Source organism: Panthera onca, chromosome X (genome assembly GCF_046562875.1).
Source record: "Panthera onca isolate mPanOnc1 chromosome X, mPanOnc1 haplotype 2, whole genome shotgun sequence".
NCBI lineage: Eukaryota > Metazoa > Chordata > Mammalia > Carnivora > Felidae > Panthera > Panthera onca.
The window spans coordinates 46071730-46096605 of NC_138357.1; the positions used below are offsets into that span (position 1 = coordinate 46071730).

The 24876-nt window shown below is 39.2% G+C and overlaps 1 long non-coding RNA gene and 1 other non-coding gene across 2 annotated transcripts in view; one reads left to right on the top strand and one right to left on the bottom strand.

Moving 5' to 3' along the window:
* Positions 1-24876, top strand: part of LOC145714631 (uncharacterized) — a 102342-nt gene that overhangs the window by 74997 nt on the left and 2469 nt on the right. The window lies entirely within an intron of this gene.
* Positions 23440-23546, bottom strand: LOC145714821 (U6 spliceosomal RNA). The gene has a single exon (XR_014137012.1). It is a non-coding gene; the product is annotated as a U6 spliceosomal RNA (small nuclear RNA).

A 24876-nucleotide genomic window follows, 5' to 3' on the forward strand; every position in this document is an offset into this window, starting at 1 on the left:
GACTAGAGGAGGGAAGAAATAAGGAAAAGGGAAGAAAAAAAAATATATATGCAATAAGAATTGTCTAAGAATTAAATCAGAAAATTCCAAACTTCTGGGTGCCTTGGAACGGGTGGCAGTGCCGGTCTGGAGGAGGGGATGTCTGGTTGGTCAATGTCAATCTCGCTCCAGTAGGTACCCAGTTACCAGGCGGGGAGGAGCGTGGTTTGGTGTAGGTGGTACTGCCTATACTGTGGGCCTGCTGTCCATTCCTTGAAATCCCACCTTGTTGGTGATGGGGAGAAAAATAGCGACAAGCTTGTCTCACCTCCCTGGACCAGGTGTCCCAAATACTCTGTTCAGGCAGTCTTCACGGTGCTGTGCAGGTGCGAGTGGCCCATTTTTTGTTTGTTTGTTTGTTTGTTTGTTTTTCCACTCCACAGTCTCCTGTTCCTCCTTGGGGCTCCTCTGAGATTCAAACCTAGATATCCTAAAGGATCCTGCTTCACAAGCTCTGGTTGCAGGGCAATGCCACTCCTCCCACTGAAGGGCCTCCTCACAGTGCCACTGGCATGAACCAGGTGGTTTGTCCTGCTCCTCTGACTCCTGTACCTCCATGGTGCTTGGCTGGGATTTAAACCCTGATGTCCTAAAGGGTCCTGCTCTGTGTGCCCTCGTTCAGGGGAAGTGCCACTCCATCCTGCTGATAAATGGCTAATGGCTGGCGGGTGCAGGCAGAGTCTTTTGTCCTTTGAATGGCTAAATACCTTCTTCCCACAGCGTTATAGGGAGGGGATTGCTTTCTTCCACTGTGGACTGTGCTTCTGAACTGGTTACTGAGGCCAGGCTGGCTCCCCTCCTCCCCAGGTGTGTGAACAAGGCAGCCAGCCCCAGTCCTGAGAAAGCCCCACAGTTAGAGATTGGATCTTTCCCTGTTTTTTCCCGATCCCGGTCCATGGTTTTTCTCTTGTCCAAATACAGTCCTACACTTCCACAGCCTCTCTTTCTCTTCCTTTTGTCTCTCTGCAGAAGTGGACCCCTCCCCTCCATGCCTAAGTCACTCATTTTATCTTTCCCAGTTTGCAACCATGCACCTACAGCCTGCCAGGTTGTCTCTGTGGGCCCCTGGAGATGTCTCTGTCACTCAGTAGCCCAGACTCTTGGAATTCAAAGTCCTGGCCTCTAGACTGCTGTTTGAGTGATGAGGGAACTTCAGGTATTCCTACTTCTCCACCATGTTGGATCTCTTTTGCCTGACTGATCATCTTCTTATTCATCCACTCAACCTATATTGATTGAAACTCACAATGAAGGATTACAGGGAGGATGAAAGAAGTTAGTAAAAGTAAAAAGAGGACAGGGTGTGTGAGACTGTTCTGGACAGAAGGAAACACACTTTGCAAAGCCTCTGAGAGAAGCGTGACACACACATGGAGCAGAAGGAAGTGAAATGTGTCCAGGACTCAGAACCCAAGACAGAGAGAATATGACGTAGCAACCTTAATCCTAGGTATTAACCCTGTTGCAGAAATGCAAAATTATGTTCACAATGAAACCTGCACACAAATGTTCATAGTGCCTTCATTTATAATTGTCAAAGCTTGAAACAACCTAAATACCCTTCAAATAGAAAATAGATACACAACTACAGTTCTTCTACACTATGGAATACCACTTAGAAATATTAATGAACAAACTATTTGTATAGAAAATAGCATGGATGAAACTGCAATGCATTATACTAAGTGAAAAAAGCCAGATTTAAAAATGTTTCACTATGTATGATTTCATTAGTGTGACATTCTGGCAAAAAAAAAAAAAAAAAAAAAAAAAAAATATATATATATATATATATATATATATATATATATATATATATATGAGCAATAAACAGATAAGGGTTGTTAGTAGCTGGGGTGGGGATAATGGGTGACAATGAAGGGGACAGGGGAATTTTTCAGAAAGATGGAACTTCTCTATCTTAATTGTCATGGTGGTTACTCAATTGTTTGGATTTGTAAGACTTTCAAAATAGTACACTGAAAGGAATAAATTTAACTTTATCTAAATTACAGTTTAATGAAAATAATTTTAAAAGTTTATATTTTGTTAACTGAAAAGCAGATCATGTTATACTGTGATTCCAATATGGTACCTAAAAACAAAATAAATAAATCAATCAGTGAGTAGACAAATGTATCTATGCATCTATGTGCATTTGTATATGCATAGAAAAAATTTGCCAAGTAATAGCAGTGATGATATTTGGGAAATGGGATGTGAGAACATTTAGTAGAGAAGACTTCTTATTTTAATTCCAAAAAAATAACACAGTGTTATATTAGTTACAGGTATACAATATAGTGATTCAACAATTCCATAAATCACCTGGTGCTCATCACTGCAAGTATACTCTTTAATCCTCATCTCTTATTTCACCCATCCTCCCAACCCACTTCCTTTCTCATAACCATCAGTTTGTTCTCTATAGTTAAAAGTCCATTTCTTGAATTCTTTCTCTACACATTCCTTTTGTTTCTTAAATTCCACATATGAGTAAAGTCATGTGTTATTTGTCTTTCTCTACCTGACTTATTGCCCTTAGCATTATGCTGTCTAGTTCCATCCATGTCGTTGCAAATGGTAAGACTCCATTCTTTTTCATGGTTGAATAATATTCCATTGAATATGTATGCCACATATTCTGTATCCATTCCTCTCTAAATGGACCCATGGGCTGCTTTCATATCTTGGTTATTGTAAATAATGTTGCAATAAATATAGGGTGCATGTATCCCTTTGAATTCGTGTTTTTGTATTTTTTGGGTAAATATCCACTAGTGTGTTTACCGAATCATAAAGTAGTTCTATTGTCAACTTTTTGAGGAAACTCCATAGTGTTTTCCACAGTGGTGGCACCAGTTTGCATTCCCACCAACAGTTCACAAAGGTTCTTTTTCCTCTACATTCTCATTGACACTTGTTTCTTGTGTTTTGTATTTTAGCCATTCGATAGTTATGAGATGATATCTCATTGTTGTTTTGACTTGTGTTTCCTTGATGATGAGTGATGCTGAGTACCTTTTCATGTGTTTGTTGGCCATCTAGATATCTTTGAAATGTCTGTTCATGTCTTCTGCTCATTATTTAATTAGATTATTTGTTTTTGAGTGTTGAGTTGTATAAATTCTTTATTTTGGATACTAATCATTTATCAGATATGTCATTTGCAGATATCTTCTCCCATTCTGTAGGTTTTGTTGCCTTTTAGTTTTGTTGATTTTTTTCTTTGCTGTACAGAAGCTTTTTATTTTGATGAAGCTCCAATAGTTTATTTTTGCTTTAGTGTCCCTTTCTTCAGTAGACAGATCTAGAAAAATGCTGCTATTGCTGATGTTAGAGACATTACTGCCTGTGCTCTCTTCTAAGATTATTTCAGTCTCACATTTAGGTTTTTAATCCATTTTGAGTTTATTTTTGTGTGTGATGTACGAAAATTGTCCAGTTTCCTTCTTTTGCATGTAGGCAACCAGTTTTCTGAATATTATTTTTTGGAAGAGACTGTCTTTTTCCCATCGGATATTCATTCATTCATCCATTGTTTGAGATTAATTGACTATATAATTGTGGGTTTATTTCTGTTTTTTTTTTCTGTTCCATTGATCCATGTGTCCATTTTTGTGCCAGTACCATACTGTTTTGATTACTACAGCTTTGTAATATAACTTGAAGTCTGGAATTGTGATATTTACAAGTTTTTTTTTTCAAGATTGCTTCAGTTATTCAGGGTCTCTATTGCTCCATACAAAACTTAGGATTGTTTGTTCTTGTTCTGTGAAAAATGCTGTTGGTATTCTGATAGTGATTATGCTAAATGTGTAGAATGTTTTGGGTAGTATAGACATTTTAACTTGTATTTGTTCTTCCAATCCATGAGCATGGGGTGTCTTTACATTTTTCTGTGTCATCTTGAATTTCTTTCATCAGTGTTTTACACTTTTCACAGTACAAGTCTTTCACCTGTTTGGTTAGGTTTATTCCTAGGTATTTTATTATGTTTGGTGTTATTGTAAATGAAATTGTTGTCTTAATTTCTTTTTCTGATGATTCTTTATTAGTGTATAGAAATTCCACAAATTTCTGCACATTGATTTTTTATCTTATGACTTTACTGAATTCATTTCAGAGTCCTAGTAGTTTTTTGTAGAGTCTTTTGGGTGTTTTATATATAGTATCATGCCACCTGAAAAATAGTGAACACTATTCTTTTTTACCAATCTGGATAACTTTCATTTGTTTTTGTATGTTTGATGGCTGTGGCTAAGAGTTCTAGTACTATGTTGAATAAAAGTAGTGAGGGTGGACATCCTTGTCTTGTTCCTGCTCTTAGGGAAAAAGCTCTTGGTTTCTCTCCATTGTGTATGATGTTCACTGTGGGTTTTTCATATATGGCCTTTAATATGTTGATGTATGTTCTCCCCAAACCTATTTTGTTGAGGGTATTTATCATGAATGGATGTTGTATTTTGCCCAATGCTTTGTTCTGAATCTATTGAATTGATCATAGAGTTTTTTCTGGTCTCTTATTGCTGTGCTGTATCAGGGTGATTGATTTGCAAATATTGATCCACACTTGCATATTGGGAATAAATTCCACTTGATCATGGTGAATGTTTTTTTTAAATGTATTCTTGGATTCAGTTTGCTAGTGTTTTGTTGAGGATTTTTGCATCTATGTTCATCAGAGATATTGGTTTGTAGTTCTCTTTTATTATGGTGTCTTAATCTGGTTTCAGTATCAGGGTGATACTTGCTTCGTAGAATGAATTTGGAAATTTCTCTTTTTTATTTTTTTGGAATACTTTGAGAAGAATAGGTATCAACTCTTCTTTATATGTTTAGTAGAATTCACCTGGGAAGCTGTCTGGTCCTGAATTTTTGTTGGGAATTCTTTTTTAATTTTTTTAATGTTTATTTATTTTTGTGTGTGAGAGAGAGACAGAGCATGAGTGGGGGAGGGGAAGAGAGAGAGGGAGACATAGAATCCGAAGCAGGCTCCAGGCTCTGAGATGTCAGCACAGAGCCCAGTGTAGGTCTTGAACCCACGAACTGTGAGATCATGACCTGAGCCGAAGTCAGACACTCAACTGACTGAGCCACCCAGGCACCCCTGAAAATTACATTTCTTTCTGCCTCCTTCTGCCCCTTCATGGTGTTCCTTCACACTTGGTCTTCCTTCCCAAATCCAGGCCCAGAGTAAAAAGAAGAAGTTATCAGGAGGGCAATCCATATAATCAATACTTTACTGCCATCTTTAACTATGTCCTGAAGATAAACTTCTAACAGGGAAATTGTTGGTGCAAAGGATGTGCACCTATGTAGCCCTTTAAAAAGTCCTGCCATACTGACACACAGAAAGATAGTTCTAGTTTGGCTCCCTCAAAGTAGAGTCATGTGAGAAAGGCCGCAAAGCAGTGAAGAAAGCAGTAATGCTAAAGTCGTGTCACACGGGACAGGCTCTGGACTGTCATGGACCTACTCTCAAGCCTCTATCATGGTCAGAGGATGTGGAAGTAATACATCACACCTTGCACACAAGAGCAACCTGAGGTGGCATGTGTGTGGGGGGGAGATCATTGCTTGAAGAAACACAGGGCATAAAATCAGCAGGTCTGAGATACGGTGGCAGTTTTATTAGATTCATTTTTATATAAAACCCAAGCATGAAGACCTTTTTTATTAAAAGGCTGGTGTCCACTGTGGTACAACAGGAGACCATGCCAACATCATGTTGTAAACAATTTTACTGAGATATAATTTAGACAATAGAGTTCACACATTTTAAGGGTACAAATTAATGATTTTAGTAAATGTATGGAGTTATGTAGTCATCAGCATAAGTGAGCTTTAGACATTTCCATCACCCCCAAAAGTTCCATCATGTTTGAATTCCACTAAATCTTGCACCCACCTTCAGCCCAAGGAACCAGAGATGTGTTTTCTGTTTCTATGGATTTGTCTATTTTTGATATTTTATATTAATGGAATTACAAAAAAATGTGGTCTTTTGCATATTTGGCTACTTCACATGTTTTTATGGTTCATGCATATTGTATCATGTGCCAGTAGTTCATTACTTTTTATGAATGAATAATCTACTGTGGATATACTGCATTTTGTTTTATCTATTCATCTACTGATAGTCATTTAGGTTACTTTTACTTTTTGGCTATTATGAATAATGATGATATGTGCATTTGTTTACAAGTTTTTATGTTGACATGTGTTTTCACTTCTCTTGGGTATATACTTTGGATTGGAATTTATTGGTCACATGGTAATTATGTTAAACTCTGAGGGACTGCCATACTAATTTCATGACCCTGACAGTCTTGGGGGGGGGGGTCCAGGCTTGGTTTGTTGCTTTTCTCATGATTAGACTAGGATTAAGGGTTTTCTGAAACAATACCACAGAGTTGCAGGGCCTTTCTTGTCACAACCTACCTGGGAGGACATAATACCCACATGATGTCTCTGGAGATGTTCACATTCATTGCTAGTTTAAGGCGATGTTTGCTGAATTTCTCTATTGTACAGTAACTATTTTCCATTAGGGAAATTATTTCCATTTCCCTACTCTATTCTTTAGAAGTGAGGTATTAAGTTTGCCCTGCCCTATATATATGCATAAGGAATTAAAGAGGAAGGTGAGGAGGGAAGGAGAGAAGGGTGGAGAGAAAGAGAGAGAAAGAGAAAGATTGAGATTGGTTGATTATGAGGAATTAGCTCATGCCATAATGGACAATAAGAAGTCCCATGATCTGGTGACTCTTTGCTTGAGACCCAGCAAAGCTGATTACGTAGTTACAGTCCGAGTCCAAAGGCCTGAGAATCCAAGCACAGATGGTGTAAATCCAAGTCTGAGGCCAAGAGAAAACCAATGTCCAGTTCAGTGATTAAGGCAGAGAGAAGAAATCCTCCCTTCCTCCACGTTTTTGTTCCATTTAAGCCCTCAATGGATTGGATCATGCCCACCCACATTGGGAAAGGTGATCTGGTTTAATTAATTTACCAATTTTAATGCTAATTGCATCCAGAAACACCCTCACAGAATACCCAGAAATAATGTTTAACCAGATATCTGAGCATCCCAGGACCCAGTAAAGTTGGCACATAAAATAAAACATACACCTCATGGAGGGAGCATATCCACATATACTATTTGAAATTGTTAAATGAAGATAACTTGACACCTTTCAACCATCTTTTTATTAATTCAAGCATTTACTTAATTAGCATGGATATGTGTATATTTATTATATAGGCTGGGTTACTGAATGGACACATCCCCCGAAACGTCCAGCACTATGATTTATGTTGTGCAGTGTAAGTATTTTGGCTTAAGATCCCAGAACATGCAAAAGAGTTCCCTATCACCACCATTATTTTTCAGCACTGTCTTAGTCCATTCAGGCTGCTAGAACAAAAATAGCAGCCTGGGTGGCTTATAATGATAGGAATTTATTCTCATAGTTCTGGAGGCTAGAAGTTCAAGTCCATGATGACATCATGATTGGGTTATAGTGAAGACCCTCTTCTGGGTTGCAGACTGCCAACTTATGCTGTATCCTCACATGATAGAAGGGACAAGCAAGCTTTCTGGAGCCTTTTTAATAAGGGAAGTAATCCCATTCATGAAGGCTCTGCCCTTGTGACCTGATCACCTTGTAAAGATTCCACTTCCTAATACCATCAGCTGGGGGTTATGGTATATGTATTTTGGGGGGACACAATCGTTCAGATCATACTAAGCACTATTACATTGTCTAATTATGGTATATTAAAGAATGTTTTTAGATGGTGCATTTAGCCATGATATAATATAAAAACAACATTATAAATTCACTTCATTTCATTGCATACTTGGAAATCCCTTGAAAAAAGGGAAAAAAAGACAAAGTTTATTGAAAGGATCATGAAAATTTATTGCTACCATTCAGTAAACCTATTAGCAAAATTCCTTATGATGGAGCCAAAGTATGTGAGGTAGAGAAAAATATTTCCTTTATTTGAAAGCCCATTGTCTTGGGCACAACCTTCCCCATTCTCTGACTCTGACTCTATGGAAAGTATTTTAAACTCTAGATATTAGGTAACTGATAGCATTGTAATATAATATTTGTTTATACACAAGCAAATGAATTCTGTCTTAGAAAGGAAATCTTTGTCTTCATTTGAGTCTTCATTTCAACACTCATGATGTACAAATGTGACAAAGGTGGTTGCTGACCTTGTTAAGATTAATTTCAGTGGAAACATGGAGGGACACAGCCCTATTGGTTGAAGGATAAAAGGTGAGGCAAAGTTTTGAGATGGTATGTATTGTCAATGGGACAGACACAGTGCTGTACTAGACAAAGCCAGGTAGAGATGGATCCAATGAGGACAACCAGTCCAGTTACAAAGGCCCTCCATAGTTTTGTTCATCTGAGCTGAGTGCATGGTGAGCAAACTTGGGCACTACTGTGCTAGTAAGTAATGGGACCAGAGCTCAAACCCAGATCTCCTTTACTCCAATGCATTTACCCCTAGCCACTGCGATTTGGTGCTTTCCTTTGTAAGTGAGGTCAGCATAAGGGAAGGGACTTTACACATCCAGAGGAAGGGGCTTCTTGTGTGTGTGTAAGGAAGTGGGAAGAGAGGCAGATTCTAGATTACCATAGCAAGTTAAGGCTGAGGCTCTGGTTGGGTTAAGTGAAGTGTGGTTGTCTGTGCTCATACAGGGCACTATCTCACACACTTGGAATTTGTACAGGGAAACATTTGTCATAAATCAAGTTTTCAACCCTTTTCTACTCAAGCTTAGTTTAGTGCTCAGTCCATTACAGAATGAGTGCATCGTAGTTTTGTCGGTAGAAAGTTAATTTCCTTTCCACTGTGGATATTCACCTCTGCACTATCCCTAGCTCCTGAAAATGGAGTGGCCCACTGATAGGACAAGAACTGCTTTGTATCCAGCCACATTTGCTTTGAGAAAGTAATAGGTGGTACTTAAACTGGGTCTTGGTAGATCAATAATTTAGGCACGTTAAAGTTTTCTTTCAAGATTCCTTATGAATATGTCTGAAAGTCACTTAAGTTTTGGTTTAAATTTATATAGTCTGGCTTAAATTTAAATTTAAATTTTGGCATATATATATATATATATATATATATATATATATAGCATTGCCTATAAGCAAACATGTCATTATATAGACTTCAATTGTAATTTGCTTTAAGAGGAAGCTCTTTAACTTGAGAAACAAGGAATTATGTTCTTTGAATGTTTCTGTTCAGGTTTTGCCTATCACACTCTTGCAATAGTTAATTCATTTTCCAAGATGAATTCAAAGATAGCTTGCTTTCTTTGTTAGAAACATCTGTGTGATATGCTTTAAAAGAGGAGAAATGAAGACAAAAGAGTTGGTCCAAATAGTCACAGTAAATTGAAATTCGATTCTAAACCGTGTTCAAGTGTCAGGAAGGGAACGCCAGAAGTTAACTGTTCGTCAGTGGGCTGTGGAATTGCTGGTTATTTATGTTTTTCCCTCCATACTTGAATGTATTTTCCACACTGTCTAAACTGAGTGGGAATAGCTACGACAGTCAGAAACAAAGCCCATAATGGTATACTCAATGGGAAGAGTAAGAGAAAGACATGGGTTCCAGTCTGGGCTCTGACAATGGCAAATGGCAGGATGGGGCACTAAGCTCCCCAAGCCTCAGGCCCCCCATCCAGGGGCTGAGCAGAGGACCCTCCCTCACAGGGTCCTTGTGGGCAATTGATGAAATCACAAAAGCAGCATAGGTCACAGAGGTGTTTTGGTCTCAGCCACGCCTGGGAGGTGAGGCTCAGCTTCTGCATCTGTAAAGAGGGGGAAACACCATGTGGACCCCTGCAGTTATGTCAAGAGATTCAACGTTATTATGTAGATTAAAAGATAAGTCAGTGTCGTATTATGCACTGTTAATAAGAATGTAGAGAATGATTATATGTAATGAGAATGTAATAGAGAATTTTGTTGTTCTTTTTTTGTTCTTTAATTTTTTAAATTTTGTTTTGTTTTGTTCTTTAATTTTTCCTCTTTTCCAAATTCATTTATACATTTTGGAAATATATTTTCAACAGTATTCCACAAAGTAAATCGATTAAAACCTTTTAACTTGCAACTCTACCTCTAGAATATTCACGTGTTCTTTTCCATGGAAAACCGTGTGTGGTAAAAAGAAGAGTCACATCAGAGCTCTCATTGGATCTTTTAGAGGAGGAAGCATCAATCCGCAGCCTCCACAGGTTCTCTACAGTATGTGCCCCAGTTGTTCTCTATGGAACAGCTCTGCAGTTCCATTACTCAAATGGCCCGTGTCCTGGGCATCCTTCTCAAAAGTGGAAGAGGTGAATCCTGGGGCAAAGCTCCAAATAAGCCATTTGAAAGCTCTAGGGTTCTCAGCGCATTGTGTGAAGCCACAGCCCATGAGAAATTTTGAACTCACTCCCATTGGATCCCTTGCAAATGAAAAAGTGTATCTGGCAATGGTGAGCTAGTGGAGTTACCAGATGACTAAGGATAATCAAACCACTAGGCTGAGGACACTTCCCACAGGAAGCAAGGTTTAAACAGACCTGAGGGGTAAGGGGGCACTAACCAGGGAAAGAGGGGAGCATGGAGCTAATCTGAGGCCCTAACTGGGTATCACAGTCAGGAAATACTCTATGACTTGGTTTGTCCCTGAGGAAATCCCGTGTGGAGATCCACTACCCGGCTGCTGGGCATCTCTGGAAAACTGTGTGTATCACAGCGCAATGGTAGAGGTACCTGAACCCCTTCTCCCTTTGCCCTGACCCCAGGCCTGCGGTATCCACCAGTGTTCTCAGCAAGTGTGATACTAGTCCTGTGTTTTACACCTGTGGAACCATAGAGAAGAAAACTACTGACAAAAGGGATTTGATTATGATGTTCGTTTTACATACACTTTGACCACTCGCAATGCATTATTCCTCGCAATAACGTTTGATAGATATTTGTTTCATTTTCTCTAACAATTGTTTTGTTTGGAGGAAATTCAGAAATTGGTGGTCACTGCCATCTAGTGACCGGGTCGAGAATAGCGTCTTGGACATCATGTAGCAGGAGGCCTTGGAAGGAGGGAGAGGAGAGCCCCATCACGGAATTTTCTGGACGTTTATATGACAAACTCAGCATTAAAGGGTGACTCAGACAGAGCCCAAGGACAATAAACCCCATGTCAGGAATTTTTCGTCAGTCCCTCTCACCAATGATTCCCAGAAATCTGCACCTGTGTGTCTGTGAGAATGTGAACTATAAAAATATGTGTACATACATACATATAGACATATAGACATACACACACACACATACACATACATATGTAGTTGAGGTGCATTCAAACATTATTTTTGCAAAGAAATTCCCAACAAAGAATATACTACAATCTTCTGTAATTTTATCTGTTATTTTTCTGACTTCAAAATTAATATAAATGTCCTGAAAATAAATGCACTGCAGAATGTATATTTATTAGGGAATTTTTCTTGTATATTTGTCTATCCTTCATAATTAAGTTTGTATTTTCCAGCTATGATTTTCCGTGTAGAGTCACAGGAATGTATATATTTCTTCAAAATTTGGATTGCATACTGTACTTCAATATGCTTTATACATACATACACAGACATATATATATAATTTGTTTTATTTTTATTTTTATTTTTATTTGAGAGAGAGAGAGGGACAGCACATGAGCATACACTCACCCATGCGAGCAGGGGAGGAGCAGAGGGAGAGAGCGAGAGCGAGAGAGCGAGAGAGAGAGATTCTTAAGCAGGCTCAGCACAGAGCCTGATGCGGGGCTCCATCCCAAGTCCCTGGGATCATAACCTGAGCTGAAATCAAGAGTCGGAGGCTCTACCAACTGAGCCAGCCAGGCACCCCATGTTTTTATACTTTGATCTTTATATATGTGACTGTGATGGATAGTTTGAACTGCTTCACTATGGACTTTGAACAACACTTTCCTAGGTAATCAGATTTATTTACATATGATAACAATAAACATTTGTTTATAAAATATGTTTCAAATATTTTTCTAATAATTCACATTTCTTTATATGTAATGTTTTTGTTTGGGATAGACAAGGTGTTTTTTTTTTTAACTCCCCTTTAACTTGTCTAATTAAATTTGTAACGTAAAGTGTTTCCAGGGTTGCACATTTAGTTTTAAATTACTCTGGTGTGTATATCATGCCCACGGGGTTTTCAAACAACCCACCCTCTTGGTGCTGAAGATGACTGTGGAGGTGCAATGCTGGCCCTTCAGCCTAGAGGCCTGGATATAGGGCCCCTTTGATTGGTCTGTCTGAAGCCAGGCGTGTGGCCTAGGCAGAAGCACAGGAAAAGCAAACTTCCACGGCAGGAATGAAATTATGATTGACAGAATTACTTTAATCCAGATGCACATTACATATCCGCCTTAAGCCACACAAGTGTTCAGATATCATCCCCATTTTCCAATATGAAGCTTTTTCCACTGTGCCCTGATGCCTTTATGGCTTTGAATGATTGAAACTCCAGGGGACTGGTATTTGATGAAACCCTGTGTATTATTCACTTTTGCTATATTATTTTTAAAACACAAAATCAACGAAACTGGAAAGCCAAGGTAGGCACTGTCAAAGTAAAAAAAAATAAATAAAGTGTGAAAAGCTGGAAATAAATATGTGCAAACATTACTACAGACCTTGTGCTAATACGCATTAACCTAAAGGACTATTGGTAACCAGTCAATAGAGAAAAAGAGCCAAAAGATAGGAATAAATAATTCACCTAAAAAGGAAAATGTTTCTGTAATAAATGTTGGACAGATGCCAAACCATATTAGCTGAAGAAGTGAAAATCTGGAGAAGTCAAAACAAGTGAAAAATGCAGTTTGCATAAAACTACGTATGTGATTGATAATTTAAAAATAATGTGTGTGCGTATAAAATACTTGTATTTTAAGGTGCATGATCACAGTACCTAAAGAGAATACATCTGGAAAATGAGCACCAATCTACTTATAGTGGGTATTTGTGGGTCACAGTGAAGGGATCATTTAGTTGGAGGGTGCAGAGTGATTTCATTGTCTAAATGTATATTTGTAGGGTTTAATATTTTGACATTAGGTAAGATTGTTTAAACTCTTAAAGTATACAATAAATAATAGAGGGAAAAGTTCACATATATTTTTACAGTTTATAAACATGTTCACTTGACACTGTTTTATAAAATTCAAAAAACTTCCACTCTTCACTTGAAAAGTTTATCTGTGTAGGTGTGTTCACACGCTATCGTGTGCAAATTTCTTTTTAGCTCACTCAGGCTGGACTTGCCCTCTCAGGGCATAGAGACTTGGGAAAGAATTGCTGAAAGAAGGTGGGAAATTCCAGGGAGTTCTGGCTGATGCCCCAGAGCCCAGGCCCTCTTCTCCTCCTTTCCCTTTATGGTGCCCCTGATCCAAGACTTTCAGAGCTACGATTCTAGAGCTGACCACCAGAGGGCATTTGTCTACACTGACTATATTTTTATTTATTTATTTATTTATTTGTTGTTGCTGTTGCTTCATTTTCTTAAAATTTATTTTTATTTTTTAATTTAAATTCAAGTTAGTTAACATACACTACAGTCTTGGCTTCAGGAGTAGAACTCAGTGATACATCCCTTACATATGACATCCAGTGCTCATCCCAAAAGGGCCCTCCTTAATGCCCATCACCCATATAACCCATCACCCACACCCGCCCCCCTCCAGCAACCCTTAGTTTGTTCCTATGTATATAAGAGTCACTTATGGTTTGCTTCCTTCTCTGTTTTTATCTTCTTTTTCTTTCCTTCCCCATATTCATCTATTGAGTTTCTCAGATTCCCATTATGAATGAAATCATATGATATCTGTCTTTCTCTGACTGACTTATTTTGCTTCACATAATATCCTCTAGTTCCATCCACGTTGTTGCAACTGGCAAGATTTCAATCTTTTTCATAGCCGAGTAGTATTCCATTGAATATACATACCACATCTTCTCTATCCATTCATCAGACGATGGACATTTGGGCTCTTTTCATAATTTGGTTATTGTTGATAGCGCTGCTATAAACATTGGGGTGCATGTGCTCCTTCGAATCAACATTTTTGTATCCTGTGAATAAATTCCTAGTAGTGCAATTGGTTGGTCATAGGGTAGTTCCATTTTTAATTTTTTGAGGCATCTCCACACTGTTTTCCAGAGTGGCTGCACCAGTTTGCAGTCCCACCAACACTGCAAAAGAGTTCCCCTTTCTCCACATCCTCGCCAACATCTGTTGTTTCCTGAGTTGTTAATTTTAACCATTCTGACAAGTGTGAGGTGGTGTCTTATTGTGTTTTGATTTGTACTTCCCTGATGATGAGTCATGTTCAGCATCTTTTCATGTGTCTGTTCGCCATCTGGATGTCTTCTGTGGAAAAGTTTCTATTCATGTCTTCTTCTCATTTCTTCACTGGATTATTTGTTTTTTGGGTGTTGACTTCAGTAAGTTCTTTATAGATTTTGGATACTAACTCTTTATCTGATATGTCATTTTCAAATATCTTCTCCCATTCCGTTGGTTGCCTTTTAGTTTTGTTGACTGTTTCCTTTGCTGCACAGAAGCTTTTTATCTTGATGAGGTGCCAATAGTACATCTTTGCTTTTATTTCCCTTGCCTCCGGGGAGACATGTCAAGTAAGAAGTTGCTGCGGCTGAGGTGAAAGAGGTTGCTGCCTGCTTTCTCCTGTAGGATTTTGATGGTTCCAATCTCACATGTAGGTCTTTCATCCATTTTGAATTTACTTTTCTGGATGGTGTAGGAAAGTGGTCCAGTTTCATTCTTCTGTATATCACCATCCAGTTCTCACAGTACCATCTGCTAAAGAGACTGTCTTTTTTCCATTGGATACTTTTTGCTGCTCTGTCAAAGATTAGTTGGCCATATATTTGTGTGTTCATTTCTGGGTTCTCTATAATATTCCATTGATCTATGTGTCTGTTTTTGTGCCAATACCATACTGTCTTCATGATTACAGCTTTGTAATACAGATTAAAGCCTGGAATTGTGATTCCTCCATCTTTGGTTTTCTTTTTCAACATTACTTTAGCTATTCAGAGTCTCTTCTGGATCCAGGCAAATTTTAGGATGGTTTGTTCTAGCTCTGTGAAGAATACTGGTGCTATGTTGATAAGGATTGCATTGAATGTGTGGACCGCTTTGGGTAATATTGACATTTTAACAATGTTTGTTCTTCCAATTCATGAGCATAGAATGTTTTTCCTTTTCTTTGTGTCTTTTTCAATTTCTTTCATAAGCCTTCTATAGTTTTCAATGTACACATCCTTTACGTCTTTGGTTGGGTTTCTTCCTAGGTATTTGATGGGTTTTGGTGCAATTGTAAATGGGTTTGATTCCTTGATATCTCTTTCTGCTGCTTCTTTATTGGTGTATACAAATACGACTGACTTCTGTACTTGATTTTATGTCTGCCGACTTTACTGAATTCATGTATCAGCTCTAGCAGTTTTTTGGTGGAGTTTTTAGGGTTTTCCACGTAGACTATCATGTCATCTGTGAAGAGTAAAAGCTTGACTTCTTCCTTGGCAATTTGGATGCCTTTTATTCCTTTTTGTTGTCTGATTGCTGAGGCTAGGATGTCAAGTACTATGTGAAACAGCAGTGGTGCGAATGGATATCCTTGTCGTGTTCCTGATCTTAGGGGGAAAGCTCTCAGTTTTCCCCATTGAGGATGATATTAGCTGTGGACCTTTAATAAATGGCTTTTATGATGTTAAGGTATGTTCCTTCTATCCCTAATTTCTTGAGGGTTTTTATTAAGAAACGATGCTGTATTTTGTCAAATGCTTATTCTGCGTCTATTGAAGGGATCATATGGTTCTTATCCTTTCTTTTATTAACATGGTGTAGCACGTTGGTTGATTTGTGAATATTGAACCAGCCCTTGTAGCCCAGGAATGATTCTAACTTGATCATGCTGAATAATTAATGTACGGTTGAATTCAATTTCCTAGTATCTTGTTGAGAATTTTTGCATCCAGGTTCATCTCAGATATTGACCTGTATTCTCCTTTTTAGTGGGGTCTTTGTCTGGTGTTGGAATCATGGTAATGCTGGTTTCATAGAATTAGTTTGGAAGCTTGCTTTCTTTCTTTATTTCCTTCTTTCCTTCTTTCTTTCTTCTTTCTTTTCTTTTCTTTTCTTTTCTTTTCTTTTCTTTTCTGTAACAGTTTGAGAAGAATAGGTATTAACTCTGCTTTAAATGTCTGGTAGAATTTCCCTGGGAAACCTTCTGGCCTAGGACTCTTATTTGTTGGGAGATTTTTGAGAACTGATTCAGTTTCTTTGCTGGTTTTGGGCCTGTTCAAATTTTCTATTTCTTCCCATTTGAGTTTTGGTAGTAGATGAGTTTCTAGGAATCTGTCCATTTCTTTAAGATTGTCCAGTTTGTTGGACAATACTTTTCATAGTATTCTCTTATGATCGATTGTATTTCTGTGGTGTTGGTTGTGATCTCTCCTTGTTCATTCGTGATTTTATCTATTTGGGTCCTCTTTTCTTTTTGAGAAGTCTGGCTAGATGTTTATCAATTTTGTTTATTCCTCCAAAAAAATCAGCTCTTAGTTTCATCGATCTGTTCTGTTGTTTTTGTTCTTATTTTTTATTCTGTCTTTATTTCTGCTCTAATCTTTATTATTACCCTTCTTATGCTGGCTTTGGGCTTTATTTCCTGCTACTTCCCTAGCTCCTTTAGGTGTAAGGTTAGGTTGTGTATTTGGGAACTTTCTTGCTTCCTGAGATAGGCCTGAATTGCAATGCAATTTCCTTTTAGAACTGTCTTCACTGCATGCTAAAGAGTTTGAACTGTTATGTTTTCATTTTCATTTGCTTCCATGTATTTTTTAATTTCTTCTTTAATTTCATGTTTAACCCATTAATTTTTTAGTAAGATGTTCTTTAACCTCCATGTATTTGGGGATTTTCCAAATTTTTTCTTGTGGTTGATTTCAAGTTTTATAGTGTTGTGATCTGAAAAAATGCATGCTGTGATCTCCTTCTTTTTGTACCTGTTGAGGGCTGTTCTGTGACCCAATATGTGATCTATTCTGGAGAATTTTCCATGTGCACTTGAGAAGAATGTTTATTCTGATGCTTTAGGATGAAAAGTTCTGAATATATCTGTTAAGTCCATCTGGTCCAATGTGTCTTTCAGAGCCATTCTTTCCTTGTTGATTTTCTGCTTAGATGATTTGCCCATTGCTGTAAGTGGAGTATTAAAGTCTGCTACAATTATGGTATTATTATCAATGAGTTTGTGATTATTATGTTTGTGATTAATTTGATTTATGTTTGTGTATTTCCAAACTGGAGGCATGAATGTTTCCAATTGTTAGATCTTCTTGACAGAGATACCCTTTAATTATGATTTAATGCTCTTCCTCATCTCTTGTTACATTATTTGTTTTATTTTATTTTCAAAAAAAAAATAATGTTTATTTATTCTTGAGAAAGAGAGAGAGAGAGAGAGAGAGACAGAGAGAGAGAGAGAATGAGCAGGGGAGGGGCAGCGAGAGAGGGACACAGAATCCAAAGCAGGCTTTGGGGCTCGAACTCACAAGCTATGAGATCATGATCTCAGCTGAAGTCAGACGTTTAACCGACTGAGCCACCCAGGTGCCCCTCAGTCTTTGTTTTAAAATCTAGTTTGTCTGATATAAGTATGGATATTCCAGCTTTCTTTTGACATTCATTAGCATAATAGATAGCTCTCCATTCCTTCACTTTCAATCTGTAGGTGTCCTCAGGTCTAAAATGAGTCTCTTGTGGGCAGCATATAGATGGCTCTTGTTTTTTTTTTTTTTTTTTTTTTTTTTTTTTTTTTTTGTTCGTTTTTTTCTTTTCTCCACTCTGATACCCTATTTCTTTTGATTGGAGCATTTAGTCCATTTACATTCAGAGTGATTATTGAAAGATAAGAATTTAGTGCCATTGTGTTATCTATAGATCTCATGCTTGTAATGATATTCTCTCCTCCTTTGTAGTCTTTGCAGCTTTCCACTCACAGAGCTCCCCGTAGGATGTCTTTCATGGGTGGTTTAGTGGTCACAAATTCCTTTAGGTTTTGTTCGTCTAGGAAAGTCTTTATCTTTCCTTCTATTCTAAATGACCGCCTAGCTGGGTAAAGGATTCTTGGCTGCATATTTGTCCTGTTCAGCACATGGAATATTTCCTGCCACTCCCTTCTGGACTGCAAGTTTCAGTGGAGAGGTCTGCTATTACCCTTATGTGTTCTACCCTTGTAGGTTAAGGCCTGTTGTCCCTAGCTGCTTTCAGAATTCTCTCTTTATCTTTGTATTTTGCCAGTTTTGTTATGATATGTTGTGGTGTTGAGCTATTTTTGTTGATTTTGAAGGGAGTTCTCTGTGCCTCTTTGACTTGGGTGCCTGTGTCCTTCCCCAGATTAAGGAAGTTCCCAGCTATAATTTGTTCAAATAAACCTTCTGTACCTCTTTCTTGCTCTTTTTCTTATGGGACTCCTGTGATATGAATATGGTTTTCTTTCCTGGAGTCTTAGTTCTCTAATTCTCCCCTTGTGATCTAGTAATTTCCTTTCCATCTTTTTTTTTAAACACTTCACTATTTATCATAATTTTATCTTCTATTTCACCTATTCTCTCCTCTGCTTCTTCAGTCCTCACTGTCACCATATGTAGTTTATTTTGCATTTCAATTATACTATTTTTTAATTCATACTGACTAGTTCTTAGGTCTTTTATCTCTGAAGCAAGGGTTTCTCTGGTGTCTTCTATACTTTTCTCAAGCCCATAAGATGTTAGTCTTATGACTGTTATTCTAAATTATATATATATATATATATATATATATATATATATATATATATATATTGTTTATATCTGTTTTGATCAATTCTCTGGCTGTGATTTTTTCTTGAACATTCTTTTTGGGAGAATCCCTCCATTTGTCATTTTGGCTAAGTTTCTGCCTTTTTCGGGCTTTAAAACTTGTTATGTGTCTTGCACCTGAGGATGCTACTATATTATAAAGGGGTCATATCCTGTCCAGGGCATGGCACTTCAGGAAGTGTTTTCGGTGTATGTTGTGTGCACTCTGTTGCATTTTGGCTGCTCTATTCCACTTGTCTGTCCTCTGCAGACCTCCTCTTTTCTTGTAGGGGTGAAGTGTTTGGACCTTTAACTAGGTGTGCTTTGTTTGTTGAAGTGATATTAAACAAACAAACAAAAAATTAAAAAAAATGGGGGAAGCCTGATCCCATAAAAAGAGAAAAAAAAAGAGGAAGAAAAAAACGCAGAGAATCAAAAACTTATAAAGCTAATTCCAGAGAAAGGGAAAGGAAAATAAAGAAGAAGAAAGAGAAAAGATGAAAAAAAAAACCAGAATAAAAATGCCTGATGAAATATGTACATATATATATTTGACCAAAAACAAATCAGAAACTATGAGCCTGGTTCCAAAAGAAAAAAAGAAGAGGGAGGAAAGAAAAACAAACAAAAAAGAGCTCTCTGTTGGTGCCTAGGGCTGTTGGCTGTGCTGGTCTGGGAGACAGCCTGGCTGTATTGGGTCAGTCTTGCTCTAGTAAATAAGCTGTTGTCAGGTATGGAGGGGAAGGGTTTGTTATCAGTGTCTCCCACCTCCACTGGACACAGCTGTGCTACTCTCTGAAGTCCAACTGTGTTGTTGTGGAGGAAAATGGTGACATCCCAATCTCCTCCCTTGACTGGGTGTCTCAAACCACGCAGCCTTTTCAGGCAGCCCTCACAGAATAAAGAGGGCACTCAGCTTGCCCTGCTCTATAGTTCTCCTGTGCCTTCTTGGCGCTTGGCTGGGATTCAAAACCCAGTGTCTTAAAGGACCCAGCTCAGTGTGGCTCCTCTCCCCTGCTATGGATTAGCGCCTCTCCATCCTGCTGATAAAAGGCCTTTGGCCCCTGTAAGGTCCTTTTGTCCTTGGAGAGGCAATAAACCCTCTTCCCAATGTACTCCAGTAAGGGGACTATTCTCTCCCAGTGTGTCCCTGAGATCGCTACACCACAATATGCACTCTGGGGCTGGCTCCCTCTACCCCAGGAGCATGGCTCCTGGCTCCGCCCATGAGAAAGTCACATACTTAGGAAACCTCTGAGGTTTGGCTCCAAAGGCTGTTTGTAAACCAAACCAAACCAAACAAAACAAAACCAAACCAAACAAAACCAACCAAACAAACAAACAAAAAACCCCAAAAAACTGGCACTCTCCGTATTTCCCATTCCCTAGTCCGTGGTCCAGAGAGGTTTTCCTCTTGTGCTAACTAGATGCTGCACTTTCACAACCCCTCTCTCTTTCCCCTTTGTCCCTCCACAGAAAGGGTTCCCTCCCTTCCATGGTTGTGCCATTTTGTCTCCCCCAATTCACATACATGCACCTTGATCCGGCCAAACAGTCTTCCTTGAACAGTGGAGATCCTTCTGCCACTCTGCAGATCAATTTTCTGGGTGTCCCAAGTGATCTGACCTCAATATGGCTGTGTTTGAGGGATGAGGAAAATCTCCGTCCCCCCACTTCTCTGCCATTTTTAAAGGGAAAAACTACATTTTTAAAAGGAAAAACCAATCTTTTTTTCCTGTTCTCATCATAGTGACCCACCAAATGTTTGCTGTTTCCTTTACACCCTCCAGCTGTTTTGTGTGTAACCTCTTTGGAATGTGCTGGAGTTATTTCCTGCCACGTGACTATTTCGAAATGTTCCTGTTACTTTACACTTATTTCAGAAAACCTCATATACAGTTGTCCCTTGAACAATGTGGAAGTTAGGGGCTCTGACCCCCTTCCCCCCTAGAGTTGAAAATCTATGTATAACTTTTACTTCCCCCAAAACTTAACTGCTAATAGCCTACTGCTGACTGGAAGCCTTACTGATAATATAACTAGTCGATCAACACGTATTTTGTATATGTATTATATACTTTATTTAAAAAAATATTTATGGGGCGCCTGGGTATCTCAGTCGGTTGAGCGTCTGGCTTCGGCTCAGGTCATGATCTCACAGTTCGTGAGTTCGAGCCTCGCATCGGGCTCTGTGCTGACAGCTCAGAGCCTGGAGCCTGCTTTGGATTCTGTGTGTCTCTCTCTCTGCCCCTTTCCCACTCATGCTCTGTCTCTGTCTCTCAAAAAATCAATAAGTGTTAAAAAATATTTAAAAAAATGTGTATTATTTTCAGAGAGAGAGAGAGAGACAGACAGAGCACTGGGGAGGGGAAGGAGAGAGAGAGGGAGAGAATCGCAAGTAGGCTCTGTGCTGTCAGCACAGAGCTCAACACAAGGCTTGATCCCATGAACTGTGAAATCATGACCTGAGCTAAAATCAACTGTCAGACACTTAATTGACTGAGCTACTCAGGTGCCCCTATAAACTGTATTCTTATAAGAAAGTAAGATGGAGAAAAGAAAATGTTATGAAGAAAATCGTAAAGAAGAGAAAATACATTTACAGGACTGAAGCGTAAAAAAGAAATATTCTTATAAATGGACCTGTGCAGTTGAACCCTGTGTTCAAGGGTCAACTGTATTGCAGAAAGAGTTAGTTGCAGCTATGCATGGCAGCGTCATCGTATCTCATGGAGCTCAGTTCCGGTCTCGATTTCTCTGTAGTATCTGAATGGCCCCAGAGAAACTCCTGTAGCTAAAACTCAGCAACCTCAGCAAAGGCAAGGAGCTGGTGACTATGTGGTCAGAATCCCCTTTTGAGGAAAAATGAAGGAACATCATGTTATACAGTAGGCCATAGAATCTCCTATATTTGCAAAGTACTTGGGTCTTAGGCTTCCTGGACTCTGGTTGGCCTCCTGTGTAAGAGTGGTGCAGTTGGAAATAGCTCCTGGGGCATTAGGCTGGTCACAAAACTCAGGAGGAAGTAAGAACTGGAAGGTGTGTGTGTGTGTGTGTGTGTGTGTGTGTGTGTGCGCATGTGTGTGTTTCTGGCTGCCAGCGATCTCTTCCTTATGCCCCTGGGGAAGGGTTTTCCTATCAGGACTCCATCTTGTTTGTGTGGCCCTGACAAAGTGGTTTGGGGTCTGCTCTTGCCTTCCTCAGCAGCCCTCCTGGATCTTCTCCAAACCTCCAGCCTCAGACCCTCATAAGTGCCCTGTGAATACATTGGTGATGGGTCACTGCCTGCAGGTCACTCCATGGGTGGGTTGGTCAGTGCTGGTCCTCAGTCTCAGGACCACACAGGCCAGGAGGGTTCTGGTCCCCCTCTCCAACTCCATCCAACAGGAACCCAGTAATCCCCCTTTAGATGGGAGGTGGCAAGTGCCCAGGCTGAGTGTTTTCCTTTCTTCTGAGGACATGACCCCAATGGGCCATGATACACCTATCCTAGTTCTACATGGAAAACCTCTCCTCGTATGGCTATGGTTATGACTGAGGTGAAATCTTACCCTCGGTGTATTCATCATGTTTTCTATTAACTATATTTTCTGATGGTTTGATACCACAAGAGCCTGTGGACCTGGTGAGGAACTGGGTCTCCTAGGGTGAGCTAATTCCTTGAGCTAGCAGTCAACTTGCCTATGAACATGATTTTGATATGTAAACCAGCAAATCCAGAGCCCACACCCCCAGCCACCTCCTTTATCAAACTCTCACACCCCAGTCCAATATTCTCCTTTCCCTAAATCACCCCAAGTCCAGACACTGGACAACTAGGGGCTACCCTTATCACTCAGAGCCCACCAAAATTATTCCAACTTTTCAATCCAAAGTTTTACTCAGCATACTGATCTTGCTTCTCCCGTTCGTTTCCATAAAACCAGAATAAAGACTCTGGTTCATGTTTTCCCCTCATTCTCTCTGCCACCTGACAGCTCCACCAGGAGTTTCCTCGTGTGACCCTGAGTGTTATTGTATGTCCCCTCCTCTTGGGACCTGTAGGTAATAAACTCTTCTTTCAAGGACATTGGCTCCATGTCTGCCGTCTCACTGTACCTGATTACAGCATATCTCAGGTATATTTTAAGACATCTAGTTGAGGGTAAAGGCCAGAGTCATGTGCTCCTCTTAGGTCCAGGGTTTGGTATGTGGAGAGGGTCTTTTGGAGCCAGGGGGTTGTTGGAGATTAATGTTCTTGCGATTGATGTAAAGGTAGGAGAGCGGCAGAGAACCCAACATTACCCTTGAATCTTCACACCAACCACTCAGGCTAGATTGCATTATGCTCTTGGAAGTTTCCCAAGGCTTCCTTTATGGCCCAGCATGTGACTTATTCTGCCATGTTTCATGTCAGTTAAGTAAATAAATTGGTTAATAACATTTAAAAAAAATATACAGAATGCTTCACAAATTTGAGTGTCATCCTTGTTCAGGGGCCATGCTAATCTTCTCTGTATCGTTTCAATTTTATTATATGTGCTGCTGAAGCAAGCACTTGTTACTAACATTGTTTAAATCTAATTCATCTAACTGAATTTTTGTTTCCCTGTTTTCGCTATCACTCAGTGAGATGTGTTAAAATTTCCAGTTGTGATAGTGGATTTGTCCATTTTTCCATTTACTTCTGTCAGTTTTAGGTGTTAATATACTGTACCCAATTCCAATGTGTGGGTTTCCCCCCACACATATTCAAGCAAGTCTCCTACACAAGCTGGGTGTCCTATAAGGTAACTCAATTCTGACACCATCTGCCTGGAGATGGCATCAGATTCCACAGGTTAAGGGCTCAGTCCCACAAGACTGCCCTCTACTTTAGATGCTAATCTCGAGTCCAAGTTGTTACCTGTGCTTCTGACACTCTGGCTATAAGTCAGAGATTCCCACAACCCCTTCCTTGGGTTCGATTAATTAGCTAGAGTGGCTTACAGAACTCGGGAAACTTGTTTATTCACTACATCACTGGTTTATTACAAAGGATATTAAAGAATAGGAATCGACAGCCAGATGAAGGGATACATGGGGTGAGGCCCCAAACGCAGAGGCTTCTGTCCCCGTGAGGTTTGGGGCACGACACAGTGGCACATGGAGGCATTCCGGTTTACCAACCTGGAATCTCTGAACCTGGTCCTTTGGGGTGTTTCATGGAGGCTTAATTACATGGTCAGGATTAAATTATTGGCCATCGGTGATTGGACTCAGTCTCCAGCCCCTTGTCTTCCCTAGAGGTCAGGGAAGTAGGACTGAAAGTTCTAACCCTCTAATCTCTTGGTGGGTTCTTCTGGCAACCAACCCCCAACCTTAGGTGTTTTCCAAAAGTCATCTCACTAACATAAAAAAGACAGATTTATCATTTTCAACATAGAATATTCCAAGAATTTTCGGAGCTTTGTAGCAGGAGGGACAAAAAGACCAATTAAGATGGGTATAGTAGCATACCCAGTTAAGATGGGTATACTAGATTTCTGTTGGTTAATGTTTAAGTTGACATTTCCCCTAATTTTCTGTATCAATAAACTTTACATGTGTCTCTTTTAAGGTGCATTTGACGGAATTTTTATCTAGCCCGATGTTTGCCTTTCGATCTGGAATATTTCATCTGCCTACATGTAATGGCATTAACATACATAATTTGGCTTAAACATGTCATCCTAATATTTGCTTTATATTTATTTTTATTACATTTATTTCTGCTCTAATTTCCTTTTCCTTTCCTTTCTTTTGAGATAATCAATAAGGCCTAGGTTTGGTTTTCCTCATACCCCTGTAGGCTTGACAAACACAGAGCTTTGTGAATCTGTGACTTGATGTCTTTGGTCACTTTTTAA